A 26,037-nucleotide genomic window follows, 5' to 3' on the forward strand; every position below is an offset into this window, starting at 1 on the left:
GTTTCTGGTGAATGCTTGTAAGTAGCTTAAGGCACTTTCAAAGGAAAGTGATTTTCTCTGAAAGGACAGCATTTAGAAAGTGAGGCAACACTCCATTCACTTCACACAGTGAATTTAAGTGTTGGAAAAGACTGCTTCTCTTTCAGAGAAACGCATGTGAGTTTCTTCCTAATGCTTGCAAGTAGCTTAAGGCACTTTAAAAGGAAAGTGATTTTCTCTGAAAGGACAGCATTTAGAAAGTGAAGCAACACTCCATTCACTTCGCACAGTGAATTGAAGTGTTGGAACAGACTGCTTCTCTTTCAGAGAAACGCATGTGAGTTTCTTGTGAATTATTGCAAGTCGCTTAAGGCACTTTCAAAGGAAAGTGATTTTCTCTGAAAGGACAGCATTTAGAAACTGAAGCAACACTCCATTCACTTCGCACAGTGAATGGAAGTGTTGGAACACACTGCTTCTCTTTAAAATAAACGCATGTGAGTTTTTTGTGAATGCTTGAAAGTAGTTTAAGGCACTTTCAAAGGAAAGTGATTTTCTCTGAAAGGACAGAATTTAGAAAGTGATGCAACACTCCATTCACTTCGCACAGTGAATTGAAGTGTTGGAACAGACTGCTTCTCTTTCAGAGAAACGCATGTGAGTTTCTTCCTAATGCTTGTAAGTAGCTTAAGGCACTTTCAAAGGAAAGTGATTTTCTCTGAAAGGACAGCATTTAGAAAGTGAAGCAACACTCAATTCCCTTCGTGCAGTGAATTGAAGTGTTGGAACAGAGTGCTTCTCTTTCATAGAAACGCATTAGTGTTTCTTGTGAATGCTTGCAAATTGCTTAAGGCACTTTCAAAGGAAAGTGATTTTCTCTGAAAGGACAGCATTTAGAAACTGAAGCAACACTCCATTCACTTCGCACAGTGAATTGAAGTGTTGGAACACACTGCTTCTCTTTAAGAGAAACGCATGTGAGTTTTTTGTGAATGCTTGAAAGTAGCTTAAGGCACTTTCAAAGAAGAGTGATTTTCTCTGAAAGGACAGCATTTAGAAAGTGAAGCAACACTCCATTCACTTCGCACAGTGAATTGAAATGTTGGAACAGTCTGCTTCTCTCTCAGAGAAACGCATGTGATTTTCTTCCTAACGCTTGCAAGTAGCTTAAGGCACTTTCAAAGGAAAGTGATTTTCTCTGAAAGGACAGCATTTAGAAAGTGAAGCAACACTCCATTCACTTCGCACAGTGAATTGAAGTGTTGGAACAGACTGCTTCTCTTTCAGAGAAACGCATGTGAGTTTCTGGTGAATGCTTGTAAGTAGCTTAAGGCACTTTCAAAGGAAAGTGATTTTCTCTGAAAGGACAGCATTTAGAAAGTGAAGCAACACTCCATTCACTTCGCACAGTGAATTGAAGTGTTGGAACAGACTGCTTCTCTTTCAGAGAAATGCATGTGAGTTTAAGTTGAATGCTTGTAAGTAGCTTAAGGCACTTTCAAAGGAAAGTGATTTTCTCTGAAAGGACAGCATTTAGAAAGTGAAGTAACACTCCATTCACTTCACACAGTGAATTGAAGTGTTGGAACAGTCTGCTTCTCTTTCAGAGAAACGCATGTGAGTTTCTTCCTAATGCTTGCAAGTAGCTTAAGGCACTTTCAAAGGAAAGTGATTTTCTCTGAAAGGACAGCATTTAGAAAGTGAAGCAACACTCCATTCACTTCGCACAGTGAATTGAAGTGTTGGAACAGACTGCTTCTCTTTAAGAGAAACGCATGTGAGTTTTTTGTGAATGCTTGTAAGTAGCTTAAGGCACTTTCAAAGGAAAGTGATTTTCTCTGAAAGGACAGCATTTAGAAAGTGAAGCAACACTCAATTCACTTTATACAGTGAATTTAAGTGTTGGAACAGACTGCTTCTCTTTCGGAGAAACGCATGTGAGTTTCTGGTGAATGCTTGTATGTAGCTTAAGGAACTTTCAAAGAAAAGTGATTTTCTCTGAAAGGACAGCATTTAGAAAGTGAAGCAACACTCCATTCACTTCGCACAGTGAATTGAAGTGTTGGAAGAGACTGCTTCTCTTTCAGAGAAACGCATGTGAGTTTCTTCCTAATGCTTGCAAGTAGCTTAAGGCACTTTCAAAGGAAAGTGATTTTCTCTGAAAGGACAGCATTTAGAAAGTGAAGCAACACTCCATTCACTTCGGACAGTGAATTGAAGTGTTGGAACAGACTGCTTCTCTTTCAGAGAAACGCATGTGAGTTTCTGGTGAATGCTTGTAAGTAGCTTAAGGCACTTTCAAAGGAAAGTGATTTTCTCTGAAAGGACAGCATTTAGAAACTGAAGCAACACTCCATTCACTTCGCACAGTGAATTGAAGTGTTGGAACAGACTGCTTCTCTTTCAGAGAAACGCATGTGAGTTTCTTGTGAATTATTGCAAGTCGCTTAAGGCACTTTCAAAGGAAAGTGATTTTCTCTGAAAGGACAGCATTTAGAAACTGAAGCAACACTCCATTCACTTCGCACAGTGAATTGAAGTGTTGGAACACACTACTTCTCTTTAAGAGAAACGCATGTGAGTTTTTTGTGAATGCTTGAAAGTAGTTTAAGGCACTTTCAAAGGAAAGTGATTTTCTCTGAAAGGACATAATTTAGAAAGTGATGCAACACTCCATTCACTTCGCACAGTGAATTGAAGTGTTGGAACAGACTGCTTCTCTTTCAGAGAAACGCATGTGAGTTTCTTCCTAATGCTTGTAAGTAGCTTAAGGCACTTTCAAAGGAAAGTGATTTTCTCTGAAAGGACAGCATTTAGAAAGTGAAGCAACACTCAATTCCCTTCGTGCAGTGAATTGAAGTGTTGGAACAGAGTGCTTCTCTTTCATAGAAACGCATTAGTGTTTCTTGTGAATGCTTGCAAATTGCTTAAGGCACTTTCAAAGGAAAGTGATTTTCTCTGAAAGGACAGCATTTAGAAACTGAAGCAACACTCCATTCACTTCGCACAATGAATTGAAGTGTTGGAACAGACTGCTTCTCTTTCAGAGAAACGCATGTGAGTTTCTTGTGAATTATTGCAAGTCGCTTAAGGCACTTTCAAAGGAAAGTGATTTTCTCTGAAAGGACAGCATTTAGAAAGTGAAGCAACACTCCATTCCCTTCGTGCAGTGAATTGAAGTGTTGGAACAGAGTGCTTCTCTTTCATAGAAACTCATTAGTCTTTCTTGTGAATGCTTGCAAGTTGCTTAAGGCACTTTCAAAGGAAAGTGATTTTCTCTGAAAGGACAGCATTTAGAAAGTGAAGCAACACTCAATTCACTTTGTACAGTGAATTGAAGTGTTGGAACAGACTGCTTCTCTTTCAGAGAAATGCATGTGAGTTTCTGTTGAATGCTTGTAAGTAGCTTAAGGCTCTTTCAAAGGAAAGTGATTTTCTATGAAAGGACAGCATTTAGAAAGTAAAGCAACACTCCATTCCCTTTGCGCAATGAATTGAAGTGTTGGAACAGACTGCTTCTCTTTCAGAGAAACGCATGTGAGTTTCTTCCTAATGCTTGCAAGTAGCTTAAGGCACTTTAAAAGGAAAGTGATTTTCTCTGAAAGGACAGCATTTAGAAAGTGAAGCAACACTCCATTCACTTCGCGCAGTGAATTGAAGTGTTGGAACAGACTGCTTCTCTTTAAGAGAAACGCATGTGAGTTTCTTGTGAATTATTGCAAGTCGCTTAAGGCACTTTCAAAGGAAAGTGATTTTCTCTGAAAGGACAGCATTTAGAAACTGAAGCAACACTCCATTCACTTCGCACAGTGAATTGAAGTGTTGGAACACACTGCTTCTCTTTAAAAGAAACGCATGTGAGTTTTTTGTGAATGCTTGAAAGTAGTTTAAGGCACTTTCAAAGGAAAGTGATTTTCTCTGAAAGGACAGAATTTAGAAAGTGATGCAACACTCCATTCACTTCGCACAGTGAATTGAAGTGTTGGAACAGACTGCTTCTCTTTCAGAGAAACGCATGTGAGTTTCTTCCTAATGCTTGTAAGTAGCTTAAGGCACTTTCAAAGGAAAGTGATTTTCTCTGAAAGTACAGCATTTAGAAAGTGAAGCAACACTCAATTCCCTTCGTGCAGTGAATTGAAGTGTTGGAACAGAGTGCTTCTCTTTCATAGAAACTCATTAGTGTTTCTTGTGAATGCTTGCAAATTGCTTAAGGCACTTTCAAAGGAAAGTGATTTTCTCTGAAAGGACAGCATTTAGAAACTGAAGCAACACTCCATTCACTTCGCACAGTGAATTGAAGTGTTGGAACAGACTGCTTCTCTTTCAGAGAAACGCATGTGAGTTTCTGGTGAATGCTTGTAAGTAGCTTAAGGCACTTTCAAAGGAAAGTGATTTTCTCTGAAAGGACAGCATTTAGAAACTGAAGCAACACCCCATTCACTTCGCGCAGTGAATTGAAGTGTTGGAACAGACTGCTTCTCTTTCAGAGAAACGCATGTGAGTTTCTTGTGAATTATTGCAAGTTGCTTAAGGCACTTTCAAAGGAAAGTGATTTTCTCTGAAAGGACAGCATTTAGAAACTGAAGCAACACTCCATTCACTTCGCACAGTGAATTGAAGTGTTGGAACACACTGCTTCTCTTTAAGAGAAACGCATGTGGTTTTTTGTGAATGCTTGAAAGTAGTTTAAGGCACTTTCAAAGGAAAGTGATATTCTCTGAAAGGACAGAATTTAGAAAGTGAAGCAACACTCCATTCACTTCGCACAGTGAATTGAAGTGTTGGAATAGACTGCTTCTCTTTCAGAGAAACGCATGTGAATTTCTGGTGAATGCTTGTAAGTAGCTTAAGGCACTTTCAAAGGAAAGTGATTTTCTCTGAAAGGACAGCATTTAGAAAGTGAAGCAACACTCCATTCCCTTCGTGCAGTGAATTGAAGTGTTGGAACAGAGTGCTTCTCTTTCATAGAAACGCATTAGTGTTTCTTGTGAATGCTTGCAAATTGCTTAAGGCACTTTCAAAGGAAAGTGATTTTCTCTGAAAGGACAGCATTTAGAAAGTGAAGCAACACTCAATTCACTTTGTACAGTGAATTGACGTGTTGGAACAGACGGCTTCTCTTTCAGAGAAATGCATGTGAGTTTCTGTTGAATGCTTGTAAGTAGCTTAAGGCTCTTTCAAAGGAAAGTGATTTTCTATGAAAGGACAGCATTTAGAAAGTAAAGCAACACTCCATTCCCTTCGCGCAATGAATTGAAGTGTTGGAACAGACTGCTTCTCTTTCAGAGAAACGCATTAGTGTTTCTTGGGAATGCTTGCATGTAGCTTAAGGTACTTTCAAAGGAAAGTGATTTTCTCTGAAAGGACAGCATTTAGAAAGTGAAGCAACACTCTATTCACTTCGCACAGTGAATTGAAGTGTTGGACCAGACTGCTTCTCTTTCAGAGAAACGCAAGTGGGTTTCTGGTGAATGCTTGTAAGTAGCTTAAGGCACTTTCAAAGGAAAGTGATTTTCTCTGAAAGGACAGCATTTAGAAAGTGGAGCAACACTCCATTCCCTTCGTGCTGTGAATTGAAGTGTTGGAGCAGAGTGCTTCTCTTTCATATAAACGCATTAGTGTTTCTTGTGAATGCTTGCAAGTTGCTTAAGGCACTTTCAAAGGAAAGTGATTTTCTCTGAAAGGACAGCATTTAGAAACTGAAGCAACACTCCGTTCACTTCGCACAGTGAATTGAAGTGTTGGAACAGACTGCTTCTCTTTAAGAGAAACGCATGTGAGTTTTTTGTGAATGCTTGAAAGTAGTTTAAGGCACTTTTAAAGGAAAGTGATTTTCTCTGAAATGACAGCATTTAGAAAGTGAAGCAACACTCCATTCACTTCGCACAGTGAATTGAAGTGTTGGAACAGACTGCTTCTCTTTCAGAGAAACGCATGTGAGTTTCTGGTGAATGCTTGTAAGTAGCTTAAGGCACTTTCAAAGGAAAGTGATTTTCTCTGAAAGGACAGCATTTAGAAACTGAAGCAACACTCCATTCACTTCGCGCAGTGAATTGAAGTGTTGGAACAGACTGCTTCTCTTTCAGAGAAACGCATGTGAGTTTCTTGTGAATTATTGCAAGTCGCTTAAGGCACTTTCAAAGGAAAGTGATTTTCTCTGAAAGGACAGCATTTAGAAACTGAAGCAACACTCCATTCACTTCGCACAGTGAATTGAAGTGTTGGAACACACTGCTTCTCTTTAAGAGAAACGCATGTGGTTTTTTGTGAATGCTTGAAAGTAGTTTAAGGCACTTTCAAAGGAAAGTGATTTTCTCTGAAAGGACAGAATTTAGAAAGTGAAGCAACACTCCATTCACTTCGCACAATGAATTGAAGTGTTGGAACAGACTGCTCCTCTTTCAGAGAAACGCATGTGAGTTTCTTCCTAATGCTTGTAAGTAGCTTAAGGCACTTTCAAAGGAAAGTGATTTTCTCTGAAAGGACAGCATTTAGAAAGTGAAGCAACACTCCATTCACTTCGCACAGTGAATTGAAGTGTTGGAACAGACTGCTTCTCTTTCAGAGAAACGCATTAGTGTTTCTTGGGAATGCTTGCAAGTAGCTTAAGGCACTTTCAAAGGAAAGTGATTTTCTCTGAAAGGACAGCATTTAGATAGTGAAGCAACACTCCATTCACTTCGCACAGTGAATTGAAGTGTTGAAACAGACTGCTTCTCTTTCAGAGAAACGCATGTGAGTTTCTGTTGAATGCTTGTAAGGAGCTTAAGGCATTTTCAAATGAAAGTGATTTTCTCTGAAAGGACAGTATTTAGAAAGTGAGGCAACACTCCATTCACTTCGCACAGTGAATTGAAGTGTTGGAACAGACTGCTTCTCTTTCAGAGAAACGCATGTGAGTTTCTGGTGATTGCTTGTAAGTAGCTTAAGGCACTTTCAAAGGAAAGTGATTTTCTCTGAAAGGACAACATTTAGAAAGTGAAGCAACACTCCATTCACTTCGCACAGAGAATTGAAGTTTTGTAACAGAATGCTTCTTTTTCAGAGAAATGCATGTGAGTTTCTGTTGAATGCTTGTAAGTAGCTTAAGGCACTTTCAAAGGAAAGTGATTTTCTCTGAAAGGACAGCATTTAGAAAGTGAAGCAACACTCCATTCACTTCGCACAGAGAATTGATGTGTTGGAACAGACTGCTTCTCTTTCAGAGGAATGCATGTGAGTTTCTGGTGAATGCTTGTAAGTAGCTTAAGGCACTTTCAAAGGAAAGTGATTTTCTCTGAAAGGACAGCATTTAGAAAGTGAAGCAACACTCCATTCACTTCGCACAGTGAATTGAAGTGTTGGAACAGACTGCTTCTCTTTCAGAGAAACGCATGTGAGTTTATTCCTAATGCTTGCAAGTAGCTTAAGGTACTTTCAAAGGAAAGTGATTTTCTCTGAAAGGACAGCATTTAGAAAGTGAAGCAACACTCCATTCATTTCGCACAGTGAATTGAAGTGTTGGAACAGACTGCTTCTCTTTCATAGAAACGCATTAGTGTTTCTTGGGAATGCTTGCAAGTAGCTTAAGGCACTTTCAAAGGAAAGTGATTTTCTCTGAAAGGACAGCATGTAGATAGTGAAGCAACACTCCATTCACTTCGCACAGTGAATTGAAGTGTTGAAACAGACTGCTTCTCTTTCAGAGAAAAACATGTGAGTTTCTGTTGAGTGCTTGTAAGGAGCTTAAGGCATTTTCAAAGGAAAGTGATTTTCTCTGAAAGGACAGCATTTAGAAAGTGAAGCAACACTCCATTCACTTCACACAGTGAATTGAAGTGTTGGAACAGACTGCTTCTCTTTCAGAGAAACGCATGTGAGTTTCTTCCTAATGCTTGCAAGTAGCTTAAGGCACTTTCAAAGGAAAGTGATTTTCTCTGAAAGGACAGCATTTAGAAAGTGAAGCAACACTCCATTCACTTCGCACAGTGAATTGAAGTGTTGGAACAGACTGCTTCTCTTTCAGAGAAACGCATGTGAGTTTCTGGTGATTGCTTGTAAGTAGCTTAAGGCACTTTCAAAGGAAAGTGATTTTCTCTGAAAGGACAGCATTTAGAAAGTGAAGCAACACTCCATTCACTTCGCACAGTGAATTGAAGTGTTGGAACAGACTGCTTCTCTTTCAGAGAAACGCATGTGAGTTTCTTCCTAATGCTTGCAAGTAGCTTAAGGCACTTTCAAAGGAAAGTGATTTTCTCTGAAAGGACAGCATTTAGAAAGTGAAGCAACACTCCATTCACTTCGCACAGTGAATTGAAGTGTTGGAACAGACTGCTTCTCTTTCAGAGAAACGCATGTGAGTTTCCGGTGAATGCTTGTAAGTAGCTTAAGGCACTTTCAAAGGAAAGTGATTTTCTCTGAAAGGACAGCATTTAGAAAGTGAAGCAACACTCCATTCACTTCGCACAGTGAATTGAAGTGCTGGAACAGACTGCTTCTCTTTCAGAGAAACGCATGTGAGTTTCTTCCTAATGCTTGCAAATAGCTTAAGGCACTATCAAAGGAAAGTGATTTTCTCTGAAAGGACAGCATTTAGAAAGTGAAGCAACACTAAATTCACTTCGCACAGTGAATTGAAGTGTTGGAACAGACTGCTTCTCTTTCAGAGAAACGCATGTGAGTTTTTTATGAATGCTTGAAAGTAGTTAAAGGCACTTTCAAAGGAAAGTGATTTTCTCTGAAAGGACAGCATTTAGAAAGTGAGGCAACACTCCATTCACTTCACACAGTGACTTGAAGTGTTGGAACAGACTGCTTCTCTTTCAGAGAAACGCATGTGAGTTTCTTCCTAATGCTTGCAAGTAGCTTAAGGCACTTTCAAAGGAAAGTGATTTTCTCTGAAAGTACAGCATTTAGAAAGTGAAGCAACACTCCATTCACTTCGCACATTGAATTGAAGTGTTGGAACAGTCTGCTCCTCTTTCAGAGAAACGCATGTGAGTTTCTTCCTAATGCTTGCATGTAGCTTAAGGCACTTTCAAAGGAAAGTGATTTTCTCTGAAAGGACAGTATTTAGAAAGTGAAGCAACACTCCATTCACTTCGCACAGTGAATTGAAGTGTTGGAACAGACTGCTTCTCTTTCAGAGAAACGCATGTGAGTTTACGGTGAATGCTTGTAAGTAGCTTAAGGCACTTTCAAAGGAAAGTGATTTTCTCTGAAAGGACAGCATTTAGAAAGTGAAGCAACACTCCATTCACTTCGCACAGTGAATTGAAGTGTTGGAACAGACTGCTTCTCTTTCAGAGAAACGCATGTGAGTTTCTTGTGAATGCTTGTAAGTAGCTTAAGGCACTTTCAAAGGAAAGTGATTTTCTCTGAAAGGACAGCATTTAGAAAGTGAAGCAACACTCCATTCACTTCGCAGAGTGAATTGAAGTATTGGAACAGACTGCTTCTCTTTCAGAGAAACGGATGTGAGTTTCTGGTGAATGCTTGTAAGTAGCTTAAGGCACTTTCAAAGGAAAGTGATTTTCTCTGAAAGGACAGCATTTAGAAAGTGAAGCAACACTCCATTCACTTCGCAGAGTGAATTGAAGTGTTGGAACAGACTGCTTCTCTTTCAGAGAAACGCATGTGAGTTTCTGGTGAATGCTTGTAAGTAGCTTAAGGCACTTTCAAAGGAAAGTGATTTTCTCTGAAAGGACAGCATTTAGAAAGTGAAGCAACACTCCATTCACTTCGCACAGTGAATTGAAGTGTTGGAACAGACTGCTTCTCTTTCAGAGAAACGTATGTGAGTTTCTTGTGAATACTTGCAAGTAGCTTAAGGCACTTTCAAAGGAAAGTGATTTTCTCTGAAAGGACAGCATTTAGAAAGTGAGGCAACACTCCATTCACTTTGCATAGTGAATTGAAGTGTTGGAACAGACTGCTTCTCTTTCAGAGAAACACATGTGAGTTTCTTCCTAATGCTTGCAAGTAGCTTAAGGCACTTTCAAAGGAAAGTGATTTACCTGAAAGGACAGCATTTAGAAAGTGAAGCAACACTCCATTCACTTCGCAGAGTGAATTGAAGTGTTGGAACCGACTGCTTCTCTTTCAGAGAAACGCATGTGAGTTTCTGGTGAATGCTTGTTAGTAGCTTAAGGCACTTTCAAAGGAAAGTGATTTTCTCTGAAAGGACATAATTTAGAAAGTGAAGCAACACTCCATTCACTTTGCACAGTGAATTGAAGTGTTGGAACAGAATGCTTCTCTTTCAGAGAAACGGATGTGAGTTTTTTATGAATGCTTGAAAGTAGTTTAAGGCACTTTCAAAGGAAAGTGATTTTCTCTGAAAGGACAGCATTTAGAAAGTGAAGCAACACTCCATTCACTTCGCACAGTGAATTGAAGTGTTGGAATAGTCTGCTTCTCTTTCAGAGAAATGCATGTGAGTTTCTTCCTAATGCTTGCAAGTAGCTTAAGGCACTTTCAAAGGAAAGTGATTTTCTCTGAAAGGACAGCATTTAGAAAGTGAAGCAACACTCCATTCACTTCGCACAGTGAATTGAAGTGTTGGAACAGACTGCTTCTCTTTCAGAGAAACGCATGTGAGTTTACGGTGAATGCTTGTAAGTAGCTTAAGGCACTTTCAAAGGAAAGTGATTTTCTCTGAAAGGACAGCATTTAGAAAGTGAAGCAACACTCCATTCACTTCGCACAGTGAATTGAAGTGTTGGAACAGACTGCTTCTCTTTCAGAGAAACGCATGTGAGTTTCTTGTGAATGCTTGTAAGTAGCTTAAGGCACTTTCAAAGGAAAGTGATTTTCTCTGAAAGGACAGCATTTAGAAAGTGAAGCAACACTCCATTCACTTCGCAGAGTGAATTGAAGTATTGGAACAGACTGCTTCTCTTTCAGAGAAACGGATGTGAGTTTCTGGTGAATGCTTGTAAGTAGCTTAAGGCACTTTCAAAGGAAAGTGATTTTCTCTGAAAGGACAGCATTTAGAAAGTGAAGCAACACTCCATTCACTTCGCAGAGTGAATTGAAGTGTTGGAACAGACTGCTTCTCTTTCAGAGAAACGCATGTGAGTTTCTGGTGAATGCTTGTAAGTAGCTTAAGGCACTTTCAAAGGAAAGTGATTTTCTCTGAAAGGACAGCATTTAGAAAGTGAAGCAACACTCCATTCACTTCGCACAGTGAATTGAAGTGTTGGAACAGACTGCTTCTCTTTCAGAGAAACGTATGTGAGTTTCTTGTGAATACTTGCAAGTTGCTTAAGGCACTTTCAAAGGAAAGTGATTTTCTCTGAAAGGACAGCATTTAGAAAGTGAGGCAACACTCCATTCACTTCGCATAGTGAATTGAAGTGTTGGAACAGACTGCTTCTCTTTCAGAGAAACACATGTGAGTTTCTTCCTAATGCTTGCAAGTAGCTTAAGGCACTTTCAAAGGAAAGTGATTTTCCTGAAAGGACAGCATTTAGAAAGTGAAGCAACACTCCATTCACTTCGCAGAGTGAATTGAAGTGTTGGAACCGACTGCTTCTCTTTCAGAGAAACGCATGTGAGTTTCTGGTGAATGCTTGTTAGTAGCTTAAGGCACTTTCAAAGGAAAGTGATTTTCTCTGAAAGGACATAATTTAGAAAGTGAAGAAACACTCCATTCACTTTGCACAGTGAATTGAAGTGTTGGAACAGAATGCTTCTCTTTCAGAGAAATGGATGTGAGTTTTTTATGAATGCTTGAAAGTAGTTTAAGGCACTTTCAAAGGAAAGTGATTTTCTCTGAAAGGACAGCATTTAGAAAGTGAAGCAACACTCCATTCACTTCGCACAGTGAATTGAAGTGTTGGAATAGTCTGCTTCTCTTTCAGAGAAATGCATGTGAGTTTCTTCCTAATGCTTGCAAGTAGCTTAAGGCACTTTCAAAGGAAAGTGATTTTCTCTGAAAGGACAGCATTTAGAAAGTGAAGCAACACTCCATTCACTTCGCACAGTGAATTGAAGTGTTGGAACAGACTGCTTTTCTTTCAGAGAAACGCATGTGAGTTTCTTCCTAATGCTTGCAAGTAGCTTAAGGCACTATCAAAGGAAAGTGATTTTCTCTGAAAGGACAGCATTTAGAAAGTGAAGCAACACTCCATTCACTTCGCACAGTGAATTGAAGTGTTGGAACAGACTGCTTCTCTTTCAGAGAAACGCATGTGAGTTTTTTATGATTACTTGCAAGTAGCTTAAGGCACTTTCAAAGGAAAGTGATTTTCTCTGAAAGGACAGCATTTAGAAAGTGAGGCAACACTCCATTCACTTCGCACAGTGAAATGAAGTATTGGAACAGACTGCTTCTCTTTCAGAGAAACGCATGTGAGTTTCTTCCTAATGCTTGCAAGTAGCTTAAGGCACTTTCAAAGGACAGTGATTTTCTCTGAAAGGACAGCATTTAGAAAGTGAAGCAACACTCCATTCCCTTCGTGCAGTGAATTGAAGTGTTGGAACAGAGTGCTTCTCTTTCATATAAACGCATTAGTGTTTCTTGTGAATGCTTGCAAGTTGCTTAAGGCACTTTCAAAGGAAAGTGATTTTCTCTGAAAGGACATAATTTAGAAAGTGAAGCAACACTCCATTCACTTCGCACAGTGAATTGAAGTGTCGAACAGACTGCTTCTCTTTCAGAGAAATGCATGTGAGTTTCTGTTGAATGCTTGTAAGTAGCTTAAGGCACTTTCAAAGGAAAGTGATTTTCTCTGAAAGGACAGCATTTAGAAAGTGAAGCAACACTCCATTCACTTCGCACATTGAATTGAAGTGTTGGAACAGACTGCTTCTCTTTCAGAGAAACGCATGTGAGTTTCTGGTGAATGCTTGTAAGGAGCTTAAGGCACTTTCAAAGGAAAGTGATTTTCTCTGAAAGGACAGCATTTAGAAAGTGAGGCAACACTCCATTCACTTCACACAGTGAATTGAAGTGTTGGAACAGACTGCTTCTCTTTCAGAGAAACGCATGTGAGTTTCTTCCTAATGCTTGCAAGTAGCTTAAGGCACTTTCAAAGGAAAGTGATTTTCTCTGAAAGGACAGCATTTAGAAAGTGAAGCAACACTCCATTCACTTCGCACAGTGAATTGAAGTGTTGGAACAGTCTGCTTCTCTTTCAGAGAAACGCATGTGAGTTTCTTCCTAATGCTTGCAAGTAGCTTAAGGCACTTTCAAAGGAAAGTGATTTTCTCTGAAAGGACAGCATTTAGAAAGTGAAGCAACACTCCATTCACTTCGCACAGTGAATTGAAGTGTTGGAACAGACTGCTTCTCTTTCAGAGAAACGCATGTGAGTTTCCGGTGAATGCTTGTAAGTAGCTTAAGGCACTTTCAAAGGAAAGTGATTTTCTCTGAAAGGACAGCATTTAGAAAGTGAAGCAACACTCCATTCACTTCGCACAGTGAATTGAAGTGTTGGAACAGACTGCTTCTCTTTCAGAGAAACGCATGTGAGTTTCTTCCTAATGCTTGCAAGTAGCTTAAGGCACTATCAAAGGAAAGTGATTTTCTCTGAAAGGACAGCATTTAGAAAGTGAAGCAACACTAAATTCACTTCGCACAGTGAATTGAAGTGTTGGAACAGACTGCTTCTCTTTCAGAGAAACGCATGTGAGTTTTTTATGAATGCTTGAAAGTAGTTAAAGGCACTTTCAAAGGAAAGTGATTTTCTCTGAAAGGACAGCATTTAGAAAGTGAGGCAACACTCCATTCACTTCACACAGTGACTTGAAGTGTTGGAACAGACTGCTTCTCTTTCAGAGAAACGCATGTGAGTTTCTTCCTAATGCTTGCAAGTAGCTTAAGGCACTTTCAAAGGAAAGTGATTTTCTCTGAAAGGACAGCATTTAGAAAGTGAAGCAACACTCCATTCACTTCGCAAAGTGAATTGAAGTGTTGGAACAGTCTGCTCCTCTTTCAGAGAAACGCATGTGAGTTTCTTCCTAATGCTTGCAAGTAGCTTAAGGCACTTTCAAAGGAAAGTGATTTTCTCTGAAAGGACAGCATTTAGAAACTGAAGCAACACTCCATTCACTTCGCACAGTGAATTGAAGTGTTGGAACAGACTGCTTCTCTTTCAGAGAAACGCATGTGAATTTCCGGTGAATGCTTGTAAGTAGCTTAAGGCACTTTCAAAGGAAAGTGATTTTCTCTGAAAGGACAGCATTTAGAAAGTGAAGCAACACTCCATTCACTTCGCACAGTGAATTGAAGTGTTGGAACAGACTGCTTCTTTTTCAGAGAAATGCATGTGAGTTTAAGTTGAATGCTTGTAAGTAGCTTAAGGCACTTTCAAAAGAAAGTGATTTTCTCTGAAAGGACAGCATTTAGAAAGTGAAGCAACACTCCATTCACTTCGCACAGTGAATTGAAGTATTGGAACAGACTGCTTCTCTTTCAGAGAAACGGATGTGAGTTTCTGGTGAATGCTTGTAAGTAGCTTAAGGCACTTTCAAAGGAAAGTGATTTTCTCTGAAAGGACAGCATTTAGAAAGTGAAGCAACACTCCATTCACTTCGCACAGTGAATTGAAGTGTTGGAACAGACTGCTTCTCTTTCATATAAACGCATTAGTGTTTCTTGTGAATGCTTGCAAGTTGCTTAAGGCACTTTCAAAGGAAAGTGATTTTCTCTGAAAGGACATAATTTAGAAAGTGAAGCAACACTCCATTCACTTCGCACAGTGAATTGAAGTGTTGGAACAGACTGCTTCTCTTTCAGAGAAATGTATGTGAGTGTCTGTTGAATGCTTGTAAGTAGCTTAAGGCACTTTCAAAGGAAAGTGATTTTCTCTGAAAGGACAGCATTTAGAAAGTGAAGCAACACTCCATTCACTTCGCACAGTGAATTGAAGTGTTGGAACAGACTGCTTTTCTTTCAGAGAAACGCATGTGAGTTTCTTCCTAATGCTTGCAAGTAGCTTAAGGCACTATCAAAGGAAAGTGATTTTCTCTGAAAGGACAGCATTTAGAAAGTGAAGCAACACTCCATTCACTTCGCACAGTGAATTGAAGTGTTGGAACCGACTGCTTCTCTTTCAGAGCAACGCATGTGAGTTTCTGGTGAATGCTTATAAGTAGCTTAAATCACTTTCAAAGGACAGTGATTTTCTCTGAAAGGACAGCATTTAGAAAGTGAAGCAGCACTCCATTCACTTCGCACAGTGAATTGAAGTGTTCGAACAGACTGCTTCTCTTTAAGAGAAACGCATGTGAGTTTTTTGTGAATGCTTGAAAGTAGTTTAAGGCACTTTAAAAGGAAAGTGATTTTGTCTGAAAGGACAGCATTTAGAAAGTGAAGCAACACTCCATTCACTTCGCACGGTGAATTGAAGTGTTGGACCAGACTGCTTCTCTTTCAGAGAAACGCATGTGAGTTTCTGGTGAATGCTTGTAAGTAGCTTAAGGCACATTCAAAGGAAAATGATTTTCTCTGAAAGGACAGCATTTAGAAAGTGAAGCAACACTCCATTCACTTCGCACAGTGAATTGAAGTGTTGGAACAGACTGCTTCTCTTTCAGAGAAACGCATGTGAGTTTTTTGTGAATGCTTGAAAGTAGTTTAAGGCACTTTCAATGGAAAGTGATTTTCTCTGAAAGGACAGCATTTAGAAAGTGAGGCAACACTCCATTCACTTCGCACAGTGAATTGAAGTGTTGGAACAGACTGCTTCTCTTTCAGAGAAACGCATGTGAGTTTCTTCCTAATGCTTGCAAGTAGCTTAAGGCACTTTCAAAGGAAAGTGATTTTCTCTGAAATGACAGCATTTAGAAAGTGAAGCAACACTCCATTCACTTCGCACAGTGAATTGAAGTGTTGGAACAGACTGCTTCTCTTTCAGAGAAACGCATGTGAGTTTCTTCCTGATGCTTGCAAGTAGCTTAAGGCACTTTCCAAGGAAAGTGATTTTCTCTGAAAGAACAGCATTTAGAAAGTGAAGCAACACTAAATTCACTTCGCACAGTGAATTGAAGTGTTGGAACAGACTGCTTCTCTTTCAGAGAAACGCATGTGAGTTTTTTATGAATGCTTGAAAGTAGTTAAAGGCACTTACAAAGGAAAGTGATTTTCTCTGAAAGGACAGCATTTAGAAAGTGAGGCAATGCTTCATTCACTTCACACAGTGACTTGAAGTGTTGGAACAGACTGCTTCTCTTTCAGAGAAACGCATGTGAGTTTCTTCCTAATGCTTGCAAGTAGCTTAAGGCACTTTCAAAGGAAAGTGATTTTCTCTGAAAGGACAGCATTTAGAAAGTGAAGCAACACTCCATTCACTTCGCACAGTGAATTGGAGTGTTGGAACAGTCTGCTCCTCTTTCAGAGAAACGCATGTGAGTTTCTTCCTAATGCTTGCAAGTAGCTTAAGGCACTTTCAAAGGAAAGTGATTTTCTCTGAAAGGACAGCATTTAGAAAGTGAAGCAACACTCCATTCACTTCGCACAGTGAATTGAAGTGTTGGAACAGACTGCTTCTCTTTCAGAGAAATGCATGTGAGTTTAAGTTGAATGCTTGTAAGTAGCTTAAGGCACTTTCAAAGGAAAGTGATTTTCTCTGAAAGGACAGCATTTAGAAAGTGAAGCAACACTCCATTCACTTCGCACAGTGAATTGAAGTGTTGGAACAGACTGCTTCTCTTTCCTATAAACGCATTAGTGTTTCTTGTGAATGCTTGCAAGTTGCTTAAGGCACTTTCAAAGGAAAGTGATTTTCTCTGAAAGGACATAATTTAGAAAGTGAAGCAACACTCCATTCACTTCACACAGTGAATTGAAGTGTTGGAACAGACTGCTTCTCTTTCAGAGAAATGCATGTGAGTTTCTGTTGAATGCTTGTAAGTAGCTTAAGGCACTTTGAAAGGAAAGTGATTTTCTCTGAAAGGACAGCATTTAGAAAGTGAGGCAACACTCCATTCACTTCGCACATTGAATTGAAGTGTTGGAACAGACTGCTTCTCTTTCAGAGAAACGCATGTGAGTTTCTGGCGAATGCTTGTAAGTAGCTTAAGGCACTTTCAAAGGAAAGTGATTTTCTCTGAAAGGACAGCATTTAGAAAGTGAGGCATCACTCCATTCACTTCACACAGTGAATTGAAGTTTTGGAACAGACTGCTTCTCTTTCAGAGAAACGCATGTGAGTTTCTTCCTAATGCTTGCAAGTAGCTTAAGGCACTTTCAAAGGAAAGTGATTTTCTCTGAAAGGACAGCATTTAGAAAGTGAAATAACACTCCATTCACTTCGCACAGTGAATTGAAGTGTTGGAACAGTCTGCTTCTCTTTCAGAGAAACGCATGTGAGTTTCTTCCTAATGCTTGCAAGTAGCTTAAGGCACTTTCAAAGGAAAGTGATTTTCTCTGAAAGGACAGCATTTAGAAAGTGAAGCAACACTCCATTCACTTCGCACAGTGAATTGAAGTGTTGGAACAGACTGCTTCTCTTTCAGAGAAACGCATGTGAGTTTCCGGTGAATGCTTGTAAGTAGCTTAAGGCACTTTCAAAGGAAAGTGATTGTCTCTGAAAGGACAGCATTTAGAAAGTGAAGCAACACTCCATTCACTTCGCACAGTGAATTGAAGTGTTGGAACAGACTGATTCTCTTTCAGAGAAATGCATGTGAGTTTAAGTTGAATGCTTGTAAGTAGCTTAAGGCACTTTCAAAGGAAAGTGATTTTCTCTGAAAGGACAGCATTTAGAAAGTGAAGCAACACTCCATTTACTTCGCACAGTGAATTGAAGTGTTGGAACAGACTGCTTCTCTTTCAGAGAAACGTATGTGAGTTTCTTGTGAATGCTTGCAAGTTGCTTAAGGCACTTTCAAAGGAAAGTGATTTTCTCTGAAAGGACAGCATTTAGAAAGTGAAGCAACACTCCGTTCACTTCGCACAGTGAATTGAAGTGTTGGAACAGACTGCTTCTCTTTCAGAGAAACGCATGTGAGTTTTTTATGAATGCTTGAAAGTAGTTTAAGGCACTTTCAAAGGAAAGTGATTTTCTCTGAAAGGACAGTGTTTAGAAAGTGAGGCAACACTCCATTCACTTCGCACAGTGAATTGAAGTGTTTGAACCGACTGCTTCTCTTTCAGAGAAACGCATGTGAGTTTCTGGTGAATGCTTGTTAGTAGCTTAAGGCACTTTCAAAGGACAGTGATTTTCTCTGAAAGGACAGCATTTAGAAAGTGAAGCAACACTCCATTCCCTTCGAGCAGTGAATTGAAGTGTTGGAACAGACTGCTTCTCTTTCAGAGAAATGCATGTTAGTTTCTGTTGAATGCTTGTAAGTAGCTTAAGGCACTTTCAAAGGAACGTGATTTTCTCTGAAAGGACAGCATTTAGAAAGTGAAGCAACACTCCATTCACTTCGCACAGTGAATTGAAGTGTTGGAACAGACTGCTTCTCTTTCAGAGAAACGCATGTGAGTTTCTTGTGAATGCTTGCAAGTTGCTTAAGGCACTTTCAAAGGAGAGTGATTTTCTCTGAAAGGACAGCATTTAGAAAGTGAAGCAACACTCCGTTCACTTCGCACAGTGAATTGAAGTGTTGGAACAGACTGCTTCTCTTTCAGAGAAACGCATGTGAGTTTTTTATGAATGCCTGAAAGTAGTTTAAGGCACTTTCAAAGGAAAGTGATTTTCTCTGAAAGGACAGTGTTTAGAAAGTGAGGCAACACTCCATTCACTTCGCACAGTGAATTGAAGTGTTGGAACCGACTGCTTCTCTTTCAGAGAAACGCATGTGAGTTTCTGGTGAATGCTTGTTAGTAGCTTAAGGCACTTTCAAAGGACAGTGATTTTCTCTGAAAGGACAGCATTTAGAAAGTGAAGCAACACTCCATTCCCTTCGAGCAGTGAATTGAAGTGTTGGAACAGACTGCTTCTCTTTCATATAAACGCATTAGTGTTTCTTGTGAATGCTTGCAAGTTGCTTAAGGCACTTTCAAAGGAAAGTGATTTTCTCTGAAAGGACATAATTTAGAAAGTGAAGCAACACTCCATTCACTTCGCACAGTGAATTGAAGTGTTGGAACAGACTGCTTCTCTTTCAGAGAAACGCATGTGAGTTTCTTCCTAATGCTTGCAAGTAGCTTAAGGCACTTTCAAAGGAAAGTGATTTTCTCTGAAAGGACAGCATTTAGAAAGTGAAGCAACACTCCATTCACTTCGCACAGTGAATTGAAGTGTTGGAACAGACTGCTTCTCTTTCAGAGAAACGCATGTGAGTTTCTGGTGAATGCTTGTAAGTAGCTTAAGGCACTTTCAAAGGAAAGTGATTTTCTCTGAAAGGACAGCATTTAGAAAGTGAAGCAACACTCCAGTCACTTCGCACAGTGAATTGAAGTGTTGGAACAGACTGCTTCTCTTTCAGAGAAATGCATGTGAGTTTAAGTTGAATGCTTGTAAGTAGCTTAAGGCACTTTCAAAGGAAAGTGATTTTCCCTGAAAGGACAGCATTTAGAAAGTGAAGCAGCACTCCATTCACTTCGCAGAGTGAATTGAAGTATTGGAACAGACTGCTTCTCTTTCAGAGAAACGCATGTGAGTTTTTTGTGAATGCTTGAAAGTAGTTTAAGGCACTTTCAAAGGAAAGTGATTTTCTCTGAAAGGACAGAATTTAGAAAGTGATGCAACACTCCATTCACTTCGCACAGTGAATTGAAGTGTTGGAACAGACTGCTTCTCTTTCAGAGAAACGCATGTGAGTTTCTTCCTAATGCTTGTAAGTAGCTTAAGGCACTTTCAAAGGAAAGTGATTTTCTCTGAAAGGACAGCATTTAGAAAGTGAAGCAACACTCCATTCACTTTGTACAGTGAAATGAAGTGTTGGAACAGACTGCTTCTCTTTCAGAGAAATGTATGTGAGTTTCTGTTGAATGCTTGTAAGTAGCTTAAGGCTCTTTCAAAGGAAAGTGATTTTCTCTGAAAGGACAGCATTTAGAAAGTAAAGCAACACTCCATTCCCTTCGCACAATAAATTGAAGTGTTGGAACAGACTGCTTCTCTTTCATAGAAACGCATTAGTGTGTCTTGTGAATGCTTGCAAGTAGCTTAAGGCACATTCAAAGGAAAGTGATTTTCTCTGAAAGGACAGCATTTAGAAAGTGAAGCAACACTCCATTCACTTCGCACAGAGAATTGAAGTGTTGGAACAGATTACTTCTCTTTCAGAGAAATGCATGTGAGTTTCTGTTGAATGCTTGTAAGTAGCTTAAGGCACATTCAAAGGAAAGGGATTTTCTCTGAAAGGACAGCATTTAGAAAGTGAAGCAACACTCCATTCACTTCGCACTGTGACTTGAAGTGTTGGAACAGACTGCTTCTCTTTCAGAGAAACGCATGTGAGTTTTTTGTGAATGCTTGAAAGTAGTTTAAGGCACTTTCAAAGAAAAGTGTTTTTCTCTGAAAATACAGAATTTAGAAAGTGAAGCAACACTCCATTCACTTCGTACAGTGTATTGAAGTGTTGGAACAGACTGCTTCTCTTTCAGAGAAACGCATGTGAGTTTCTTCCTAATGCTCGCAAGTAGCTTAAGGCACTTTCAAAGGAAAGTGATTTTCTCTGAAAGGACAGCATTTTGAAAGTGAAGCAACACTCCATTCCCTTCGTGCAGTTAATTGAAGTGTTGGAACAGAGTGCTTCTCATTCATAGAAACACATTAGTGTTTCTTGTGAATGCTTGCAAGTTGCTTAAGGCACTTTCAAAGGAAAGTGATTTTCTCTGAAAGGACAGCATTTAGAAAGTGAAGCAACACTCCATTCACTTTGTACAGTGAATTGAAGTGTTGGAACAGACTGCTTCTCTTTCAGAGAAATGCATGTGAGTTTCTGTTGAATGCTTGTAAGTAGCTTAAGGCTCTTTCAAAGGAAAGTGATTTTCTCTGAAAGGACAGCATTTAGAAAGTGAAGCAACACTCCATTCACTTCGCACTGTGAATTGAAGTGTTGGAACAGACTGCTTCTCTTTCAGAGAAACGCATGTGAGTTTCTTTTGAATGCTTGCAAGTTGCTTAAGGCACATTCAAAGGAAAGTGATTTTCTCTGAAAGGACAGCATTTAGAAAGTGAAGCAACACTCCATTCACTTTGCACAGTGAATTGAAGTGTTCGAACAGACTGCTTCTCTTTAAGAGAAACGCATGTGAGTTTTTTGTGAATGCTTGAAAGTAGTTTAAGGCACTTTCAAAGGAAAGTGATTTTCTCTGAAAGGACAGCATTTAGAAAGTGAAGCAACACTCCATTCACTTCGCACTGTGAATTGAAGTGTTGGAACAGACTGCTTCTCTTTCAGAGAAACACATGTGAGTTTTTTGTGAATGCTTGAAAGTAGTTTAAGGCACTTTCAAAGGAAAGTGTTTTTCTCTGAAAGGACAGAATTTAGAAAGTGAAGCAACACTCCATTCACTTCGCACAGTGAATTGAAGTGTTGGAACAGACTGCTCCTCTTTCAGAGAAACGCATGTGAGTTTCTTCCTAATGCTTGCAAGTAGCTTAAGGCACTTTCAAAGGAAAGTGATTTTCTGTGATTGGACAGCATTTAGAAAGTGAAGCAACACTCCATTCACTTCGAACAGTGAATTGAAGTGTTGGAACAGACTGCTTCTCTTTCAAAGAAACGCATGTGAGTTTCTGGTGAATGCTTGTAAGTAGCTTAAGGCACTTTCAAAGGAAAGTGATTTTCTCTGAAAGAAGAGCATTTAGAAAGTGAAGCAACACTCCATTCCCTTTGTGCAGTGAATTGAAGTGTTGGAACAGAGTGCTTCTCATTCATAGAAACGCATGAGTGTTTCTTGTGAATGCTTGCAAGTTGCTTAAGGCACTTTCAAAGGAAAGTGATTTTCTCTGAAAGGACAGCATTTAGAAAGTGAAGCAACACTCCATTCACTTTGTACAGTGAATTGAAGTGTTGGAACAGACTGCTTCTCTTTCAGAGAAATGCATGTGAGTTTCTGTTGAATGCTTGTAAGTAGCTTAAGGCTCTTTCAAAGGAAAGTGATTTTCTCTCAAAGGACAGCATTTAGAAAGTAAAACAACACTCCATTCCCTTCGCACAATAAATTGAAGTGTTGGAACAGACTGCTTCTCTTTCATAGAAATGCAATAGTGTTTCTTGTGAATGCTTGCAAGTAGCTTAAGGCACATTCAAAGGAAAGTGATTTTCTCTGAAAGGACAGCATTTAGAAAGTGAAGCAACACTAAATTCACTTCGCACAGAGAATTGAAGTGTTGGAACAGATTACTTCTCTTTCAGAGAAATGCATGTGAGTTTCTGTTGAATGCTTGTAAGTAGCTTAAGGCACATTCAAAGGAAAATGATTTTCTCTGAAAGGACAGCATTTAGAAAGTGAAGCAACACTCCATTCACTTCGCACAGTGAATTGAAGTGTTGGAACAGACTGCTTCTCTTTCAGAGAAACGCATGTGAGTTTTTTGTAAATGCTTGAAAGTAGTTTAAGACACTTTCAATGGAAAGTGATTTTCTCTGAAAGGACAGCATTTAGAAAGTGAGGCAACACTCCATTCACTTCGCACAGTGAAATGAAGTGTTGGAACAGACTGCTTCTCTTTCAGAGAAACGCATGTGAGTTTCTTCCTAATGCTTGCAAGTAGCTTAAGGCACTTTCAAAGGAAAGTGATTTTCTCTGAAAGGACAGCATTTAGAAAGTGAAACAACACTCCATTCACTTCGCACAGTGAATTGAAGTGTTGGAACAGACTGCTTCTCTTTCAGAGAAACGCATGTGAGTTTCTTCCTGATGCTTGCAAGTAGCTTAAGGCACTTTCAAAGGAAAGTGATTTTCTCAGAAATGACAGCATTTAGAAAGTGAAGCAACACTCCATTCACTTCGCACAGTGAACTGAAGTGTTGGAAAAGACTGTTTCTCTTTCAGAGAAACGCATGTGAGTTTCTGGTGAATGCTTGTAAGTAGCTTAAGGCACTTTCAAAGGAAAGTGATTTTCTCTGAAAGGACAGCATTTAGAAAGTGAAGCAACACTCCATTCACTTCGCACAGTGAATTGAAGTGTTGGAACAGACTGCTTCTCTTTCAGAGAAATGCATGTGAGTTTCTGTTGAATGCTTGTAAGTAGCTTAAGGCACTTTCAAAGGAAAGTGATTTTCTCTGAAAGGACAGCATTTAGAAAGTGAAGCAACACTCCATTCACTTCGCACAGTGAATTGAAGTGTTGGAACAGACTGCTTCTCTTTCAGAGAAATGCATGTGAGTTTAAGTTGAATGCTTGTAAGTAGCTTAAGGCACTTTCAAAGGAAAGTGATTTTCTCTGAAAGGACAGCATTTAGAAAGTGAAGCAACACTCCATTCACTTCGCACAGTGAATTGAAGTATTGGAACAGACTGCTTCTCTTTCAGGGAAACAGATGTGAGTTTCTGGTGAATGCTTGTAAGTAGCTTAAGGCACTTTCAAAGGAAAGTGATTTTCTCTGAAAGGACAGCATTTAGAAAGTGAAGCAACACTCCATTCACTTCGCACAGTGAATTGCAGTGTTGGAACAGACTGCTTCTCTTTCATATAAACGCATTAGTGTTTCTTGTGAATGCTTGCAAGTTGCTTAAGGCACTTTCAAAGGAAAGTGATTTTCTCTGAAAGGACAGCATTTAGAAAGTGAAGCAACACTCCATTCACTTCGCACAGTGAATTGAAGTGTTGGAACAGACTGCTTCTCTTTCAGAGAAATGCATGTGAGTGTCTGTTGAATGCTTGTAAGTAGCTTAAGGCACTTTCAAAGGAAAGTGATTTTCTCTGAAAGGACAGCATTTAGAAAGTGAAGCAACACTCCATTCACTTCGCACATTGAATTGAAGTGTTGGAACAGACTGCTTCTCTTTCAGAGAAACGCATGTGAGTTTCTGGTGAATGCTTGTAAGTAGCTTAAGGCACTTTGAAAGGAAAGTGATTTTCTCTGAAAGGACAGCATTTAGAAAGTGAGGCAACACTCCATTCACTTCACACAGTGAATTGAAGTGTTGGAACAGACTGCTTCTCTTTCAGAGAAACGCATGTGAGTTTCTGGTGAATGCTTGTTAGTAGCTTAAGGCACTTTCAAAGGAAAGTGATTTTCTCTGAAAGGACAGCATTTAGAAAGTGAGGCAACACTCCATTCACTTCACACAGTGAATTGAAGTGTTGGAACAGACTGCTTCTCTTTCAGAGAAACGCATGTGAGTTTCTTCCTAATGCTTGCAAGTAGCTTAAGGCACTTTCAAAGGAAAGTGATTTTCTCTGAAAGGACAGCATTTAGAAAGTGAAGTAACACTCCATTCACTTCGCACAGTGAATTGAAGTGTTGGAACAGTCTGCTTCTCTTTCAGAGAAACGCATGTGAGTTTCTTCCTAATGCTTGCAAGTAGCTTAACGCACTTTCAAAGGAAAGTGATTTTGTCTGAAAGGACAGCATTTAGAAAGTGAAGCAACACTCCATTCACTTCGCACAGTGAATTGAAGTGTTGGAACAGACTGCTTCTCTTTCAGAGAAACGCATGTGAGTTTCCGGTGAATGCTTGTAAGTAGCTTAAGGCACTTTCAAAGGAAAGTGATTTTCTCTGAAAGGACAGCATTTAGAAAGTGAAGCAACACTCCATTCACTTCGCACAGTGAATTGAAGTGTTGGAACAGACTGCTTCTCTTTCAGAGAAATGCATGTGAGTTTAAGTTGAATGCTTGTAAGTAGCTTAAGGCACTTTCAAAGGAAAGTGATTTTCTCTGAAAGGACAGCATTTAGAAAGTGAAGCAACACTCCATTCACTTCGCACAGTGAATTGAAGTGTTGGAACAGACTGCTTCTCTTTCAGAGAAACGTATGTGAGTTTCTTGTGAATGCTTGCAAGTTGCTTAAGGCACTTTCAAAGGAAAGTGATTTTCTCTGAAAGGACAGCATTTAGAAAGTGAAGCAACACTCCGTTCACTTCGCACAGTGAATTGAAGTGTTGGAACAGACTGCTTCTCTTTCAGAGAAACGCATGTGAGTTTTTTATGAATGCTTGAAAGTAGTTTAAGGCACTTTCAAAGGAAAGTGATTTTCTCTGAAAGGACAGTGTTTAGAAAGTGAGGCAACACTCCATTCACTTCGCACAGTGAATTGAAGTGTTGGAACCGACTGCTTCTCTTTCAGAGAAACGCATGTGAGTTTCTGGTGAATGCTTGTTAGTAGCTTAAGGCACTTTCAAAGGACAGTGATTTTCTCTGAAAGGACAGCATTTAGAAAGTGAAGCAACACTCCATTCCCTTCGAGCAGTGAATTGAAGTGTTGGAACAGACTGCTTCTCTTTCATATAAACGCATTAGTGTTTCTTGTGAATGCTTGCAAGTTGCTTAAGGCACTTTCAAAGGAAAGTGATTTTCTCTGAAAGGACAGCATTTAGAAAGTGCAGCAACACTCCATTCACTTCGCACATTGAATTGAAGTGTTGGAACAGACTGCTTCTATTTCAGAGAAACGCATGTGAGTTTCTGGTGAATGCTTGTAAGTAGCTTAAGGCACTTTTAAAGGAAAGTGATTTTCTCTGAAAGGACAGCATTTAGAAAGTGAGGCAACACTCCATTCACTTCACACAGTGAATTGAAGTGTTGGAACAGACTGCTTCTCTTTCAGAGAAACGCATGTGAGTTTCTTCCTAATGCTTGCAAGTAGCTTAAGGCACTTTCAAAGGAAAGTGATTTTCTCTGAAAGGACAGCATTTAGAAAGTGAAGCAACACTCCATTCACTTCGCACAGTGAATTGAAATGTTGGAACAGTCTGCTTCTCTTTCAGAGAAACGCATGTGAGTTTCTTCCTAATGCTTGCAAGTAGCTTAAGGCACTTTCAAAGGAAAGTGATTTTCTCTGAAAGGACAGCATTTAGAAAGTGAAGCAACACTCCATTCACTTCGCAGAGTGAATTGAAGTATTGGAACAGACTGCTTCTCTTTCAGAGAAACACATGTGAGTTTCTGGTGAATGCTTGTAAGTAGCTTAAGGCACTTTCAAAGGAAAGTGATTTTCTCTGAAAGGACAGCATTTAGAAAGTGAAACAACACTCCATTCACTTCGCACAGTGAATTGAAGTGT

This window comes from Myodes glareolus, chromosome 21 (genome assembly GCF_982192425.1).
Source record: "Myodes glareolus chromosome 21, mMyoGla1.1, whole genome shotgun sequence".
Lineage (NCBI taxonomy): Eukaryota > Metazoa > Chordata > Mammalia > Rodentia > Cricetidae > Myodes > Myodes glareolus.